The 19,332-nt window shown below is 43.1% G+C and overlaps 1 protein-coding gene and 1 non-coding gene across 2 annotated transcripts in view; both read right to left on the bottom strand.

Moving 5' to 3' along the window:
- SNTG1 (syntrophin gamma 1) overlaps window positions 1–19,332 on the bottom strand; it is a 4,111,241-nt gene that overhangs the window by 1,953,659 nt on the left and 2,138,250 nt on the right. The window lies entirely within an intron of this gene.
- On the bottom strand, window positions 14,168–14,240 carry TRNAR-CCU. The gene has a single exon. It is a non-coding gene; the product is annotated as a tRNA-Arg (tRNA).

A 19,332-nucleotide genomic window follows, 5' to 3' on the forward strand; every position in this document is an offset into this window, starting at 1 on the left:
GCATTAACCTGAAAAACTTGACTGGCCAGAATTCCCTAATCTTCTACTGGAATACCAACTCACAGAAGCCTTTAAAATCCTGAAACATCCAGATAACACCCCTGCACTAAAGAACATCCTAACCCCTTACTCCAACCTAAGTTCTCTTCGCTCATCTAACAAACTCTTAATACAAACTTGCAAGTCCCATAACCTGGGCGATTCACTGTACTCAATATTATTGGCAAGGTATGGAATTCTCTTCCAAATAAGCTAACGTCCTTACCATCACTAGCTCTTTTCAAAAAAGAACTAAAAATCCACTACAAATCACATTGGCTCTGTCCATGTACAAACCCTGACTAACTTTCCCATGAACAATTCTTACAAGTAGGCAATTTTTGTATTTTTCAGCTAAGTGTGAATTAACCAGAATGTAATGTAATGTAATCAATTGTACCTTCTATTGTAATAATTCTTCTCACTCTTAATACAATGTAATATGTCTTTATGTCTTTTGTAACAATATATCACTGTTTAACCCTGTTGGAGCTTTTCTCCCCGGGACTCCGCTGAAAATGGACATGTATCCAGTCGGACTATCCCGGTCAACAAATGTAAAATAAAATAAAATAAAAAATAAATATATATATCTTTACACATGTCAGTGGTGTCTGCACATATATATATATATATATATATATATATATATATATATCTATATATATATATATATATATATATATATATATATATATATATATATATATATATACACACACACACACACACACATATATATATATATATATATATATATATATATATATACTCACTTAAGCACCATGTTCAATAATAGCCTCGCATCAGGCTTTGTGCCCACTGAATGGCACACAGCAACAGTTATCCCACTCAACAAAGGGGGAGCCTCCACTGATCCCGAGAACTATAGACCTATTAGCCTGACGAGCCTGGTCTGAAAGGCCATGGAATGTATCATCATGGAACTCATAAACAAAGACATTGGTAACCTCCAAACTCTGGATCCCACCCAGTTTGGGTTTGTGAAAGCATGCCTCATCACCAAAGCCGTAGATGAGGGTAAGGTGGTTCACACAGCCTATCTTGACCTCGCCAAGGCTTTCGACACCATCCCCCATTCTGGATTTATAGCTAAACTCAATAAACTAGGCATAAATCCCTATGTCAAGAGATGGGTTGCCAACTGGCTCACTGAGAGAACCCACACTGTAAAAGTTGCAGACTCCAAATCTGACCTCAGACCAGTGACAAGTGGAAAACCAAAGGTTCCATCCTCGGACTGCTCCTGTTTGGTATCTACTTCTCTGAAGTACAGGCTAACACAGAAGGCCTCTGGCTAACAAAGTTTGCAGATGACTGAAAACTAGGAGCCATAGTCAAGTCCCCAAATGATGTGAACATCCTACAGAAGGGCCTCTCTGAGACAGATGCCTGGTGTCAGAGCCATGGCCTCAAGCTCAATGCCAAAATGTGCAGTGTCATCCCCTTTGGTTAAAACTCTGTACCCATGAACTACTACATAGGCAGCAATCTAATTAACACCAAATTTGTGATAAGAGACCTTGGGACGCAGGTGGACAGTAGTCTCTCCTTTGATAGTCACATCGCCACAGTAGTCAGGAAGTCCTTCTACATGGCACACCTCATCACAAAAGGGTTCTCATCCAAAAAAAAAGAGGTCATTGTTCCCCTCTACTCGACACTCATTAGACCCATTATAGAGTACAATGCTCCTTTTATAATGTACCTCACAAGACATCTGCAGCAGCTGGAAAGGCCACAGAAGTACCTCACAAAGAGGATTACTGGACTCAAACAAATGCCCTACATTGACCGTCTCAAAAAACTCCAGCTTTACTCCGTAGCATATCGCCTACTCCGAGGTGATCTTTGCCTAACATATAAAGCTGTGTCAAACCCAGAGCTGTTGGACATGCTACACCTAAAGAAATCCCAATCCCTCCAAGCTACACACTCTAGAGACCTGAACCTTGTCATCACAATAAACAGGACATGCTGGAGGGATAGATTCCTATCCCAGAGACTTCCCATACTCTGGAACAGGCTACCCATCTATGTCAAGCAAAGTTCTTCATTAGCACTCTTCAAGAAAAATCTTGATGAGTGGATGGGAAATAGGAAATACACCCCGGGGATCACTTCTGTGTCTCTGCTCGACAGTGGCACAGGAAAATAACTTTCGTGGGTGGCGTAAGCCAGGGAACCTTGTTGGCTAGGCTTACGTAGGCCCTTGGGTGTGTATGTATATGTATATATATATATATATATATATATATATATATATATATATATGTATATACACACAGATATATATATATATATATATATATATATATATATATATATATATATATATGTTTGTTTGTTTGTGTCTTTCGGCTTTTCCTGGTTAGGGGTCGCCACAGCGGAACTCCAGTCCGCTAATGATTGGTAGTTGATTTTTACGTGCCGAGTTACCAGCTCTGACGCACAACCTTCAACGAAGGTACGCCCATTCAAGCATGTCTCCACGCAGAAGACACTCTGAGAATCGAACCGGACAGCGTCTTACTCTATATATATATATATATATATATATATATATATATATATATATATATATATATATATATATATATATATATATATATATATATATATATATATATATATACACACACACACATACATGCATGTCTGTAGACAGCATCCAGCATCCAAAGTGGTCATATCTAAGTATAACATGGACCATAGCAATCACACATTCCACCACCACCCCCCCAAACAATATGACCATAACATATGAAGAGTATATGCCAATTCCCTATTTCAAATATGTTCTATGGACACAGTCACCAACACAACTGCAATGACTGCAAATATTCATGACAGAATTACACAGACAGCTTTCATTTTGAAAAACTTTATTACATTCCGATGTATTGCCAAAAGGATTGAAGGACTAACAGTACCTACATGCTATACAGGAAGCATTTAATAGTGTCTTAATGAATCACCCTGCAATTACCATATTATTAGTCCACTAAGGGATAGATGTTCACATAGGGAAAGAAAAACCACACACATATAGACGTTGTATAAAAGGGGTTCCTACACACCTGCATGTGCAATGTACACCCACTAACATCTACTCTACAACCAAAATAATTACATCAATACATGCTGTCATACCATAACCAAGTATTGAACTACTGTACAACATCTGCTGAAACTGTAACATACCTGGACACAGACACACTAACATGGCCATATGTGAAATAGTTGCCGTTATACAATTGAACAGATGCTGATGTAACAGGGTTTGTATGAACTAATCCCGTTTCAGAGGATTGAAAGGTTATACACCAGGAAGTGTTACCGAGTACTTATTATCAGCACAGTATGATACACAGTAACACCAAACTAAATATGTCTGGTAAGCACACTGTAAACCCCCTAACATTATATGCATAGCTATGCAGCCTTGAGCTGGTCAAACAACCTGGCCAGACAGAAACATATGCAGAAGTATTAGGTACAGACAAACCCTGCACAAGTAGCAATGTTCAGAAATATAACAGCAGTACTCACATTTAGACCAAATCCTCTAGGCATTACACACAATATATTACTGTTCATCTCCATACAGCTGTTGCAATTGATTCCAAACAAAACTTCCACGCTGTCTTCCTCACAAGTTAGGCAAAGGGACAACGCCCAAGTGGACTACTCAATTATACTCCACTTTAGCCATGGTATTGGCTAAGGCAGTAGCAGCGCAGCTGATGTGCATGTAATTAGCTACTTAGGAACACCAATTGGTCATCGGGATAGCACTTGTTACTGATCTGTAACTATAAAAGGTTGCCTTGTCACACATTCAAACCATATGCATCTACCTGTAGGACAGTACAAAACACTGAAAGACTAGTTAATAACACCTCTGATTACTAAGAAGGTATGTATAACATATAGTATGTCTGTGTATGTAGTACCTGTACTGTAAGAATTACAGTGTAATCAGTGCATATAGTAGAAATATCTATCTTGTAACGATGTATTGCTGAGCAGTAGTAATGCTTGTAGTATTCTATGTGTGTACTGCTGTAGGTCATACTGCACACTCTGCATACACCACAAGGGATGATATGGGCTTGGAACCCACCAATTTGCTTCCAGCCACCGTTAGTGTCAGGATTGGTCCAACAAGTTTGTGCTATAACAGGGGATAGTATATGTCAATATATTGTAACAGTCGACATATGTATGGGTGTATAAGTAAGTTGAACATGTTAAAGGTGGGCTTCCTGTGCAAATATGGTGTGCATTGTGTGATATTGGGTCAATAACTATGTAATGTACAGTATTCTAGGCAGATCTGTATTCTATTCTACATAGTAGTTCTGTTATGTTATGCAAACAGTAGTTATGTCTATTGGCAAATATAATATTTAATGACAGGATACATAGCATTTGTATTCATCTGACAGGTTAGCAGCATGATAACAAAGATAATTGGAAGAGCCAGGTAACTATCCATGCACATAACACATGTAATATCCACCTCTCTACTATCATTTGCAAGCAATAACAGCTGTGCATGTGTACATGTTATGCAAATGTGTAGTGACCCTTGTTACAGGGCTGAGTCAAATGGCTATGTGCACACCTATATAGAGTGGATATTGAGAGTACTGAAAACTGGTTGAACTACCAGGTTTGTGTAGCCCAACCTCTCATTGTCAACCTAATAGCCAACTGCACATACTGTATGTAAGGTAGTGCACAGCACTGGTAATGAAACAGGTTTCATATCATCTTTAACTCCAGTGTAACATCTGCAGTAGGAGTGTAAGATGTAAGAGACAGCTGCCCATGTGTAATAGCTGCATTATAGGTGATGGCGCACACTATCTGATGTTATCCTGATCATGTTGATAGTGGCATCGGAGTCTATTGATACATGACTCTGTTTGGAGAGTGGGTGTCTGTGCCCAACAGAGCTCATGGTCTTGGTGGATATGTGAGTATATACCCATAGAAGGAAACAGACCTGTAGACACTTGCATCATCTGTAATCAACTAACAGGATGTGATGTGCTCCTCAGAGGAGGATTGCTGCTAAAGGTAGCTACAATGCTTCAGTAATAGCCAGTGTTGTCACATCCATAACACAAATATTTACATGTGAGCATCACTGTCTAAAACATCTTCATAGGCAATACGTAAACTAAATACAGTACATAGTACTTGTACTGACTGCTCATACAGGCATGTCCACCAGTCAGTTACTGGTGTTTACTAATGTCAGCTTTGTGTATGTGGCCATCCTGGGGGAATGTAATCTCTATGCCATGTAGACTGCCAGACCCACCTAACACCACAACCCACACATTGTTTGGGATGCTGCTACAGGGGTAAGCTGGAAGGCAGCCCAGTCTACAGCCATGACTGGACTGGACAATCATGAGGTGTAGGGTAACACATGCAGCTCATCAACACAACCAACACACACCCTTACCAGAACACAGTAAGGACACCCACACACACTACCAGAAATCACACACATTCACAGATGCATTCTAAGTATCTGGCCAAACAAGTGACCCCCGAAGCAGGAAGAGACAGGCACCAAAATACACAAACTGTATGACATACTTTGCATAACTGTGCCACACCTCTGAACACGTGACTGGAAACATGCCCAAATGTACTCATTTGTGAATGCAAACTCTAGCACTGTGTTACACAACAACCTATATGAGGGCATACATACTGTCAGCTGCCTGTCTGCCATGATTAGCCACATACCCATACACTCAGACCACCTTTTGAACTATACACATGGCTCTGGCATATTCCATGTTGTTGTGCAGGACCTGTGATGCAGCAGCCTGGAGTGCATGGAAACACATGTAGGAACTGTCAGGTCTTGTAGCCCATACATGTATGTCCCAAGACCTGGATAGCATTTTGCTATTGGCCAGAATGATACTGCAGTACAGGGACAAAAGGATTGTATTCCACAATTGTCTAGTGTAGTGGTGCATGTCAAAGGGTATCCAGTATATGTCGTCCTGGGATGATATGGTTGACAGAGCATGATGTTTTACCAGACAGGGCCTGCACCTGTCACCCCTGGGAATTTGGATACTGCCTAGGGCTCATGCTTCCCCTATAGTGCCTTCATAATGCACAATTCAAGTGAGGGTCCAGTGCTGTTACAGGGACAGCCAAGCAATAAACTGCAGGTCTCGCTACACAATGATACATGTCAGAAACACTACACAGACACACATATGTCAATCCCTAACATGGAGAACATATCTGTGCAGTGGCTGAGGCATGTTTCAATGCTCCGGAGAGCACACCTGCATGACCATGTTATAACACATACCTCACCTCTTGCCCATCATCCTTTATTAGAACACATGGGCCGCAGGTGTATCCATATTTCTGAAGGATATGTACACCCCCACGCTAATTGCACTTGTATAACATCAGATGCATTATGCTGAGCAACTACTTTTGTGCCAAAGTGGAATTTGAAATGCACCATGAGACAGATCACCCACCAGGCCGCGGACTTCCCAACTGCCATAATGTGCTTTAATGGGGAAGATTAGGTCTGAGACAGAACCATAATAATGGCTACTCTCAACTATTCCATTATGAACTGGGAAGACTCCTCATGTACCAACACCTACGCTCAATGCATGTTGGATTCCATCGACCCCACTGACCTGGATCACAGTAGTCACACAAACAGGGCTAACAGCATGCTACACATAGTCTCCAATGCCAATGTTATGTTTCCTAAGATCAAAGTGGTGAGTGTCATGGCACCCATGCAGATGGACAATGCATGTGCAAATGCTGAATCCTACACAAATGAACCTTAAGCAGTCACATATATGCAGTGATTGTGCCATTGAAACAGAACCAGGATTCAACCCAACACAAACAAAAAGGCAAACTGGTGGTACCATGCTTTAAACTGTACCACAGAAGGTAGTAACCTTTGCAAGAGTGAACACACATGAGTGTAGGTGATCCCTGGTCAGCCTCAGTAAGATGCAAATACACCATATAAAACCACACAAAGCTACTGTGAAACTAATCAGCCACATATTATGAGGCCAAGCACAGAGCATTCTATAGCTGTGTCATCAGTCATAATGGCAACGACAAGACCTGCCGTGCTGTACAGCATTATGGCATAGGAAGTACTGCACCTACAGAAATAGCACCCATTCATCCAGATAGGGTCTTGGAGAACCTAAACCCACTCCCACCTCCCCCTCCCAACAGGCACACTTAGTAATATATCCATGTACACTACAGGGCCCCTGTACTAATGACTATGCAGGTACAAGCTGCACTCTCTAAAGTCATACATACAGCTTTCATGGGACCTGTCAGCATCCCAGGGTGTATCCTACACAAATGTAAGAACATTCAGCTATCCACATACACAACATGTTCAATCATAGCTCTATGTCAGGCTGTGTACACACCGAATGGTGCACAGCAACAGTTATCACACCCCACAAAGGGGGAGACACCATCGATAATAGGATATAGTGCACAACTACCCTGCTGAGTCTGCTCTGTATGGCCATGAACCATGAGCAATGTATTTGATGTACTCGGTACAGATGTAGATGACAGTAGGGTTGATTCAAACTGCATATTATGACCTTTCCAGGTCGTAGGACACAATCACCCATACTGTGTTCCAGCTACACTCAGTAAACCAGGTGTGTATTGCTATGTCACAGGAGTGGTTGGCAACTGGACTGCTGGCAGAACCAACATTACAGAAGGTGTCTGACTAATACACACACATCAAACCAGTGCCAGCCACAGTAATAGAGGGGTCATTCCTGGTACTCCCCCTCTTTGTTATCTATACCACACAGACTAACACAGAAGGCATCAGCCTATTGATGTCTGCAAATGACTATGAACTAGGAGCAATAGTCGACTCAATGTGTGCTGCGTTCAACATACAGAAGGGCCTTAGTGTGTCAGATGCGTGGTGTGTGATGTATGGCCACAATCCGACAAAAAATATTGCATTGTCATCCCCTATGTTACAAACCCTGTACCCATTAACTACCACCTAGGCAGTGGTCAACATAATGCCAACTGTGTGTATGGGATGCAGATGGACGGCACTTTCCTTTGATAGTTACTTCACCACAAAAGACAGGTAGTCGTATGTGGCACCCCTAATCATGACAGGGTGCCATCCAGGAATATAGAGATAACTGCTCAGCCATACTCAACACCCATGTGACCCATAATAGATCACATATTTCCTTTAAGGGTTATTGCCCATGTGCAGAGGGACTACACTGCCCTTCCCAATCCCTAGCTGCACTATGTAGCATGAAGCCTACCCTGAATAAAGCCATGTCCAATCCAGAGGTGTTAGACATGCTACACTTAACACATCCTGATCCCAAGTAAACACATACGTCATGGACATCCACCTTTCTAGTACAAGGATCACACCATGCTTGACAGATCTCTGTCCCATACACTTAACATACTCTTGCCATACTACGCATCCCTGTCCAGCGAAGCTGCACATCGCCCCTTTCTGTGACATGGTGTGATGACCGCATGCCAAATATATTAGTAACCATGTGTATCAGTTTTGTGGCACTGCTTGAACTGCCTACTGAAACTTACCTTTCTGCTGCCTACAGCTAGGTAACCTGTCTGCCTAGGCTCATAAATGGCCCAGGGCATATAGCCTACTAGATCACTATGACCATACATGCTATAGGTGATATCCAACCCTGCAAACACAATCAGGCTAGCTATTGTCCCATGTGTTACACATGCAACACATGCAATACATGGCAGGATGCTACACAGCTGTACAGTGCCATGTAGATGTATATGGCAAAACACATACATGCTTGCAAGTCTGCAGGCTCACATGTAATGTCCCTAATGGCTATGTATGACTATATATGTGACATATACACAGCATTAAGGTCGATTGCATTAATGTGAATACATCCAGGCATGTGCTGATAGGTAAAGACACCAGTACAGGCAAACAGACATGCCCACGTCAAGACAACATCCACATGGTGTATGAGCAATGTCATCACATGACACACACACATATATGGCAATAACATCACATAACCAGTAGGTGTCAAATGTGTGTGACTTATATATGTCAGTGGTGTTAGTGTCATGTAGATTTGCAAAGACATATTTGTAATCTTAATAAATGTGATACACATGTATGTTCAGCTGTACTGCTGTACTTCTCTGTGAGTTACTGTGACCTCTCTCCATCATTATGTCTTCCAGGTATGCCACGTAGCAGACTGCCAGCGTACAGCCACTTGGAGGATGAGGTCCTCATCCCATACCTTCTCGACAACCACACAATGCTCTTCAGCCATGTGCCACAGGATGCACAGCAGTGGGATGCCCTGTAGGAGGAACTCTGCAGGAGGGTAAATGATGTGGGCGGTCGCAATCACACCTATCAGCAGGTGCACCGACACTGCACTAACCTGATAAGATGGGCAAAACAGCATGCTAATGCAATCACCAGGGAACAAGGTGCAACAGGTGGGGTGGCCACTCACCCAGCCCCCACTCACACATACCGAGGAGCTACTGGCCAACCTGGGGACACCTGCAGACCTCCATCCACAAGCTTTAGCTGGTATTGTGGAGGTGGGTGTCTCTCAACCACCAAGCTTGGAGTTGCCTGGTAAGTCACTACTGCACAAAAAACACAACTATATTTCACATAGTTACATGTGTTACTGTACAATATGTAATGTAACATCATATGCAAGGCATGTATGCACACATGCCACATACTGTAGTCTGCTACTCTATGTATGCACAGATGTGCATACTCCATAGTATAGTGTATTGTACTAGCTTATGTGCTAACATGGACATTGCACCCTGTAGCTATCACACAGGTGTGGATAATGATCTTACTGTTGTGACACTCCTGTTTAGGTACCTCTGGTGTTTTTCAGCGACATCAGCCTAAGTCAGGTGAGATTGTTATTATTTACCAGGCTTGATAATGCACAGAACATATTAATTGCATGTTATCTGCCATAACACACACACATACAATGTATGGTGGTCCTGTTAATGGACACTGGTTAGACCTGCAATGCATCACACTGTTTACATATGTGAAACAATTGAAGACTGTATGAAACACCTACACTAAACCTTACAAACAGTCATTGCCAGATGTGTGGACAACAGTGAATACAATGGTGGAGGTGTGTTCCACTGTAAGGACAAGTGCTACATATCAGCATTACACATGTTGGGAATACAAACAGTACTGTACAGAAAGCATATGTATGCACACACTCTAAATGTGTTGGAGCTGGAATATGACCGGCTCACAGGATATACCCTTGTGGAGTATACCCTTGCTATGAATGTCACACAATGTCATGTGCTATCTGACATGTCCATGACATGTAGTGGGCTGACTGCAACACTGCTCAACTATCCTGCAAAACATGTCTCACATCCCATACATAACACCCTTTGTCTGCATAACCCTGTCCTCAGTGGAGCATGCGACATCTATGGGTGTATGTCATATGGGATAACACTGATGTGTGAAATAAGATGGCCATCACAACCATAGGACTGAACATGTGTACACATGGCCATGGCGGATGGCCAGAGACATGAAGCAGCACACACAGTAGAAGTGATGTACATGTGTGTACACCCTGCTGTACATTGGCTCGACACAGTACAATTATGGCCTTTGTGTAATGGTGATATTGCAGATGTGAAACACTAAACATCATACAGGCCTGTGCACAGCTTGTATAGACATAACATGAAACCACCACATGACATGTCTCGAACATCTTGAGTGTGTCACGACATGGAAGCATTCACCTATACAGTATCCAAATACATACATGTGTTACATAACATACACATACATCCACATCAAGCCACAGATACAGTACATTTACCTTGCTGGTGTCAGACATGACTGACATGCCTACTCCTCATGTGTGTGAGGTACACAGATGGCATGCGGGACATAGAGTACTGCTAAGTTAGCCACGTGTGGGCATAGTTGCCAGGCATCAGTAATATGGTTGCAGATGTGCAAGGGTGTCATCCGTATACCCTTTGGTGAACTGTGCCACACATTCCACATTAGGGTTTATTGTGTATACACCTCAGTGACATGGGTCACATTCCACATTAGATACATATTGTATGTGAACATAGTCATGGCTATGAACTGTCAGTAGCTCACACTGTATAGCAAGTGTGAAGCCACATGATGCCCTGCAATGGCTATGCACATCAGTTCAATGTGCAATATGTCCCTGCATATTTGAAGGGTGGACAAACAACATTGCATCAGCTGAAGGCCCATGTTAGTATAACATGTCTCTGCATTGGGACACCATTACTGTACTGTATATTGGAAAATACACCAGTCTGTTACACATGTATGCATGTCATTCAACACGTCAGCAGAAGACATCTCATACTACTTGTGATTGGCAAGGTCATACGCCACACAGCAGGCCGATGTACTGTAAACCTGTGCTGATCTGTGGCACCATTGGAAAGTAGGGACAGCCATGTCAAACATGTGTACAGCCACATGCACAATGTATACACTCAGCTCAGGGGTAGGCGGAATAACGTTGAACAGACATGCACTGCTTTGGGGGAGATATGCAAGCTAGGGCTCAGGCAAACATAGTATGCAGTTGACATACCCTACTGCTCATGTCCTCACACATAGGGGCGGTGGCCAACACAAAGCATCAGTGGCAGAGGTACAAAGTCAGCAATGTTCTGTTAACATGTGGTGTATGTTGCACACACAATGGCAGTGCGGTGCAACGGTGCAAAGTGCATGCATTGTGTTGCAGGTATGAGGCATAGGCTACTAACACAAATGGTGCAATACAGGTATGTATGCTAACCACCACTATAATTGTGTAATGTGCACGCCATCTACTATAACACATGCATGCTGTTGTGTGCAACTCTGGGATGCATAACTACCACTATAATTGTCTAAGCTGAAACTGCAATTGTCTAAGCTGAATGCCATCTGCCATATCACCTGCATGTAGCATGTGTGTCTCTGTGTGTCTGTGCGTGTGTGTGTCTCTGTGTGTGTTTGTGTCTGTGTGTGTGTGTGTGTGTGTGTGTGTGTGTGTGTCTGTGTGTGTGCGTGTGTCTGTCTATGTGTGTGTGTGTCTGTCTGTGTGTGTCTGTCTGTGTGTGTGTGTGTGTGTGTGTGTGTGTGTGTGTGTGTGTGTGTGTGTGTGTGTCTGTGTGTATCTGGTATAATTTGTAATGTACAGTTCTTGTCTTCCCCTCACAGGTGTTGATGTAGTGCATTGCCCTCCTGCAGTCCACCTGATGTTAGTGTCCCCACAGACTCTAGCAGTGATGATGATAGCATGATTGAGGCACAGGCAGGGTTGTTAGGGGCTGAATATGTGCCACTGATTGCCATTCCACCTCTCTCCCCCTCATCCTTGCACACAGTTCCCCTGCCTGCACATACCCCATCACCACTGGCCATACAGGAAGGACAGTTGGTGGGTGGTAGCATGGAACAGGGAAGTGTGGTGACTATGGAAGGTGTGCCTGCACATCATGATCCCAGTCAACAGACTGGTGATGTCCCACACAGGCATGTGCCCAGTGCTGCTCATAGGAGGACCACTGGCCAACATGCCCCTGTGAGACAAAGCACATCACCTGGAGTCACCAGACGCATGTTTCGGGCTGTAATGGAGGCATAAGCATGTGCTGAACGGCAAAACAGAGAAGGTCTGAGGCTTCAGAAAGCTGCCGTCCGTTCATTAACTGACAACATCCAGGCAATTGCAAATACAGCGACTGGGTGACATGGTGGGAGTCTTTGACCATGGCATGTCAATCATCGAGCGTGGAATTTCTGTGCTGGAGCATCTGGTGGGAGTGAGGCATTGGGCACATGGACGTAGGTCAGCTACATCACCTGTTGAAGGTCTACATGAACATGCTACTGCACATGCCCGCTCCCATAGTGGCGGTAGCAGCAGCAGTGCAGCTGGTGCTGTGCAGTCCACACCAGGACACAGCAGGCCACTTGCACATGGTCCTGGACGGTCCCAACAAGGACACGATTCCAGTGGACATGTGTCATCAGATAGTACCCAATCTGGACCTCTGCCTGGTAGTGCCCCTGCAACCTCTGGCAGGCGCAGGTCACATGGCCATGGCCGGACACCGTGAACTGTGAGCCTGCCTTGTACAGTCTGCAGCTGTCAATAATACCCCTGTGTAGGCCAGCCACATGCCAGACCTGTGTGCATGCATACACACTGGAAACAAATGTAGGGCACCTCCACACACACGCGCATAACATCCACACACACCCAATTATATCACAGGCTCTAACACACACACATGATGTCATCCAATGGCACAGCCCAGGCCTCTGGCAAACATTATTACTCTGTGCATATGATGATGCCTGTGCCGCATCCCTGTCATCCACACCATCAGTGCAGGGACATGTTCATATGGTCTAATGCACAGGGTGAACATACTAGATAGACAATTGTAGATTAATATTGTTGAGTAGTGTTGACAGGCAGCAGACATACCATTAATTACAGTTTTAGAATGCATTTTGTACTTCTGACAGTATGTATCATATGTAACGACACTAACTGCATGTTGATCTTGACGTTCTGCCTTCCTCTTTCAGGTGTAATTGCATGTGCCAGGGGATGTCGATGTTTGCGGGTGTCCCATATGTACATGTTGACTACCCACACGTCAGTATGACAATACCTGCATGCACTTTGTAGCTTCCACATCACAGTTATATTCTCCCATGTTTCAATTATGTTTACTGTTCTAATGATCCAAGAGCATAATAGCTGTGTAGTAAGCTACTGTGTTCAGAGCTGTCACATCCATAGTTTCATAATTTCATAGGTTAGCACTAAGCTAACTGCCCTTGCGAGCCATTTTAAGCCTAGCCTATTATCCCTTGTGAGACTCAAACCCTGCACCTTGTGTTTGTAAGACAGACACCTTTACCATTAGGCCACCCTCCCAACCAAGATTATATCACCCCAGATGGGACTCGAACCCACAATCCCTGGCTTAGGAGGTCAATGCCTTATCCATTAGGCCACTGGGGCCTGACATAATGGGTGACATCACAGGTATATTTACCTGGAGAGTGGAGGAGGTAAAAGAGTGGTATGCCGGATGACAAGGGTAAAGGCCAGTGGAAATAATGGCTTCTCATTGGGAAGCGGTAATGCCATGACAGCATGCAAACACAGACACACCCACACACTCAGGGATTCACAGACACAGTGACACACACACTGACACACACACAGTTGCCAGTGTTAGGATGAGAACCCCTGCCTATGTGCATATTATCATTATAGTACTACACAATTACAAGATGCGCCACAGAGATTACACATGTACAGGTAGTTGGAATGGCCTAGGATCGAGGACATCAACAGGGATACTACAGTGCAATGAGTGTATGTGGGGAGGGGGGTCCATCAGTAGGCTATGTAACAACAGGTCACACCCCAGGGTGTACATGATAAGAGGCGGTTAGAATGCCTGACTACGATTGATGATATCAACAGGGATGCTAGATTGCATTGAGTGGATGGGGGGAGGTGGCATTAACATTTCACTATGGTAAAATACAGCCTCACTCCAGGAACCGGACAGCCATACACACACACACACACACACACACACACACACACACACACACACACACACACACACACACATGTGTGGCATTCACAAAGATATACACCTATGTCACACACATACAGACACTTTACATGTGTGAGGTTTAACCACCTGCCTATGCCTTTCTTTCTACACTTCACTCTGTACTGGTGTCAACAACAGTGTTCAGGAGAGTGATAACATGTGGGATGTATTCCCAGCCATATGTGATATATATGGACACACAAACCCACATGTGCCAGTACTGTGAATCAAATACCTGCCTATCTCATGATAGGTACTACAGAAGTACAGCACTATTGCATCTGGTACAATGCTTAAGGAATCTTTCCTTTGACAACTGTGCTGATATATGCACAATATATGCACAGGGGAGGTATTACTGTTACAGGTGTCATGAGGTTTGCCTTCAGTGTCACCCTTACAACATTCTACATTGTCTGTCTTCCACTTCAATTAACAAAATCTGACCTTTGCAGTTACACAGGTTATTGTAGGACTGGTTGTAACACACCAGTGAGCTGTCCTCAGTAATCATTCATCTGCAAAGAGGCCCCACTACTTAGTAGTCATGTCCAAACATCTGTCCATACTTCATGTACGGCTTACTGTACTTAGAGCATATCACCATATAAAGCTGGCAATGTCGAGGCTGTATTGCAACAGCATGATGTGCTAAGACAACAGTCACCTTCAGACATCAGGCACTGCACACACATGGAATCTACACAAACATCAATACATGTACACATATGCGGTCTACATCAGTAAGTGCACTAGCAGGTCAAGAAGATACATTCCACACCTTCCCCACGCCATGTGTGAAACATAGCCGGGCATTACACCATAATGGATGTTGTATTCATGTACAGGTAGGACACCACCACTTTAGCCGAGTAGCCAAGTGTACATATATTACAACAGCACATATCAGTGAGACAGACACAGCATTATTCCATATCATGCTCCTACAAACTGTTACTTGACAGTGCCATGGTGAAGCCAGGGCACTGTAATGGTCAACAGTGAGCACATCATATTTGTCACACACACCTCATGTTTACTGGAAGAGAACCAGCAATGTGCTCTGTTAGAGCTAGGCAGTACACTCATTCAGGCATGTTTGAGGTCTATGGCTTGTAAACATCTCACCCCAGCATGTACTGGCTTTTGTGGTACTAAGTCTAATGTCCAGACAGCACACAGCATGCATGAGATGCAATTGTTGACATGGGGTATATGTAGGAGCTGTGGCCACACCTGGCTGTACATGTCATGAGCATATCACCTATGACTTCTCAGGAACATACAGAGCAAAGCTGGATTTCCCTGAGTCTGTCAATACAGGCCTTGTGTATGTCCTATGGTCCTGTTACTTGGGTATGTTTGTAGGCATTGCATTAGATGGACATGTCTAAAGACATACATGCCACATGGGGTATTGTATGATATGATAGGTGTCATGGGTGACCAGTAGAGAGGGAATATTACCTCTGTCAACATAGATATGTGACAGAGGTAATATAAAGCTTTTTTGTTTGTTTAATTGTCATAACTACCTGCTATGTGTGAACTCTTTTTTTCTCTCCTCCACGTTTGTTTCTCTTTCTCCCTAAAGTACCCTGCTCCCGATTGCACTGTTCCTGATATAGTCTCTAAGAACCTACCTACCTGGTGACAAAGGACCCTATTGAAATACCTGCGGTCTCATCTAACAGCCTTATTTTCCCTGCACCCTCTCTCAAGGAAGCAAGAAAGTATGTGGTTGCCTAAGTCCTGCTTGTAAAGCTGACTACTGTCTACTATTGCTTCAGAGGTTCTAAAGCACACTATGAGCCTGAACGGTCAGCAGCCTTTACCCCCATCTACCCTGTATCCAAGAAACCTCTTCTACTTTATAATAACCCCCTTTACTAGCTATCACTCCTTCCCTAGTTCTAAACCAGCTAGCACCCTTAAATACTTACCTGCAATATTAGATCTGCCCACTAGGTGGCACCCTTATCCCATCCTTCATCTCCTGCTTTTCCTGCTGTGTTTCTTCTGTAATTACACTACATCTCTTAAGTCCTAGACCTGCTCTTATTTTCTCACTTACCCTTTACTTCAGCTGTCTACACCCATCTGTTTTTTTCTCTCACAGACTTCTGTTTTATCTCTGATTTTTCCCACTCCTGACTTGCCTAACTTTCCTTCAATTACTAGCATTGCTGATAGTTTCTTCTCTAGCTTCTCCTTTACTTGTTTCTACCCATTCTGTTTGCCCTGCAGGCTCACTCCACTCCCCTACCCTTCCCCCAAATACCACCCACCCCCAGGAGTTCTACTCTTATACCATCTAACCACACCCCTTCCCTCTTCCACCAATCACAAACCCTTCACCATTGGCCACTTAACTCCAATTCCCTCCTTTCACTTACCACCCCCTATCTCTCCCACTACACTCTCCACCTATCCCTTTCCACACCTAGTATACCTCTGAGCATATAACAGCAACCTAACAACTCATCCTTCCAGATGTATAAGCTACCCACCCTAGCCCTCTTACAGAGTTTACTCATACTTACACTTCTACCACATCTAACTTTAGCTTACCTGCTAACCTCCTATGAACACACATTATATCTACACCTTCTCTACCTCAAGCTATTTACCTCTCCTTCTCTACCTATTTTCACTAACCATGTTAACATAACATCTACATCCAGCTATCTACTAGCAACATACCATAGGATAGCCCACATTAGATATGACTCTCCCAATCCCAAAAAATCTCTACTTTTATATAGTAAATTCCCAAATCCTAGACTTCAAACACTACTCTTCTCTTTAAAAGATGGAGACATTCACCCAAACCCAGGCACAACAACTGCTACTACCACTTAACTCCTCAACCCCAGCCCCTCTACTATCCATTCCCTTACCAAACCACCTCACTCTTATTAGCTCACCTCAACATACGTAGCATTAATATCAAAGATGCACAACTCCATGCTCTCTTGGAAGTCTACTCCTTTGACATTCTTTGCTTAACAGAAACTTGGTTAAAACCTGTAACTAAAGACAATGAAGTCATCCCACTTGGTTATAATATTTTGCGACTTGACCAAGAAACCAAAAAGGGTGGTGGTGTAACTATCCTATTTAAATCTAGGTTACAGATTACTACCTACGACTATAAACCACCTCATGACTCCAACACTGAAATTCTTATTACCAAGCTTCAACTTAACACATTCAAATCCATATATATTATCTGTATCTATCTTCCTCCTGGTAATAACATTGCCACCATAGAAAATATCCTTTGTTGGTTATCCCCAAATTTACTCCAAGAAACCATAATCCTAGGTGATTCTAACATTGATTGGAAGTGTTGTAGCAGTAGTCACCCTACCAGCCATATTAACCTTTTTGGTTTTTCTCAAACCATTACCTCCTCTACCAGGATAAACAAGCCTAATAAGAAAGAAAGTACCTTAAACTGGATTTTCATAAATAATCATCCCCAGACATATGAAGATGGAACCCTCCCTGATGATGTAAGTGACCACTCACTAACCTACATCATTAGGCTTAAATCCAATCTACCTAATCCAACCATATCTAGGACAATTAGAACCAAGAAAAACTTCAACCCTGATCTCTTCCAGAGAGAACTAAGAGCATGTAACTGGTCTCTCTTAAAATACCTCACACTGGAGGAAGCTGTTAATTACTTTAATTCTAACTTCCTAGCCATACTAGACCACCATGCACCAACCTGCTCTATTAGAATGAGAACTAAATCTGCTGCATTGCTTTCAAAAGAAACCAGGCAAAAAATCCATCTCAGAAATAAATACCAGAATAAATTTTGTTTAACTAAAAACCCAGTAGACCAACAAAACTTCAGACAGCTGAGAAATGAAACTAAAAAAGCTATACTGTCTGACAAAAGAAACTACTGCCTACAATTTCAGCAGACTAACCATAATAAACCACAAAAGTTCTGGGTGAGTATTACTCAATTATTACACCCAGGTCAATCCATCAAACCAAACCCACAAGGCACAGACCAGGAGAATCCCAAGCAGACTGCTACTGCCTTTAATACCTTTTTCACTGAGGCCATTCAAACTCTTGCCAGTCATTTATCTACTCAGAACTTAACTATATCCAGCTCTAACTCTAACCCATCCCCTCCATTTCTCTTCCAACCAGTCCCAACAACATATATTCTTACCCTTATCCAAAAACTGAAACCATCCACTCTTTCAGCAGATCAACTACCCGCTGAATATCTACAAAAGGCAGCCAAATCTATCGCCTATCCCATTTCCATTCTCATCAATAGAACTATCAGTGAAGGACACATCCCTAAAATCTGGAAAGTATCCCATATTATCCCCCTTCACAAGGGTGGGAACTCTACTGAACTCTCCAATTACCATCACATAGCCCTACTTTCTCCCTTAGTAAAGATAATGGAAAAATGCATCCACAGACAATTGCTAGACCACCTAA

The sequence above is a fragment of the Protopterus annectens genome, chromosome 3.part0, assembly GCF_019279795.1.
Source record: "Protopterus annectens isolate FY-2018-M chromosome 3.part0, PAN1.0, whole genome shotgun sequence".
NCBI classification, from domain to species: Eukaryota; Metazoa; Chordata; order Ceratodontiformes; family Protopteridae; genus Protopterus; species Protopterus annectens.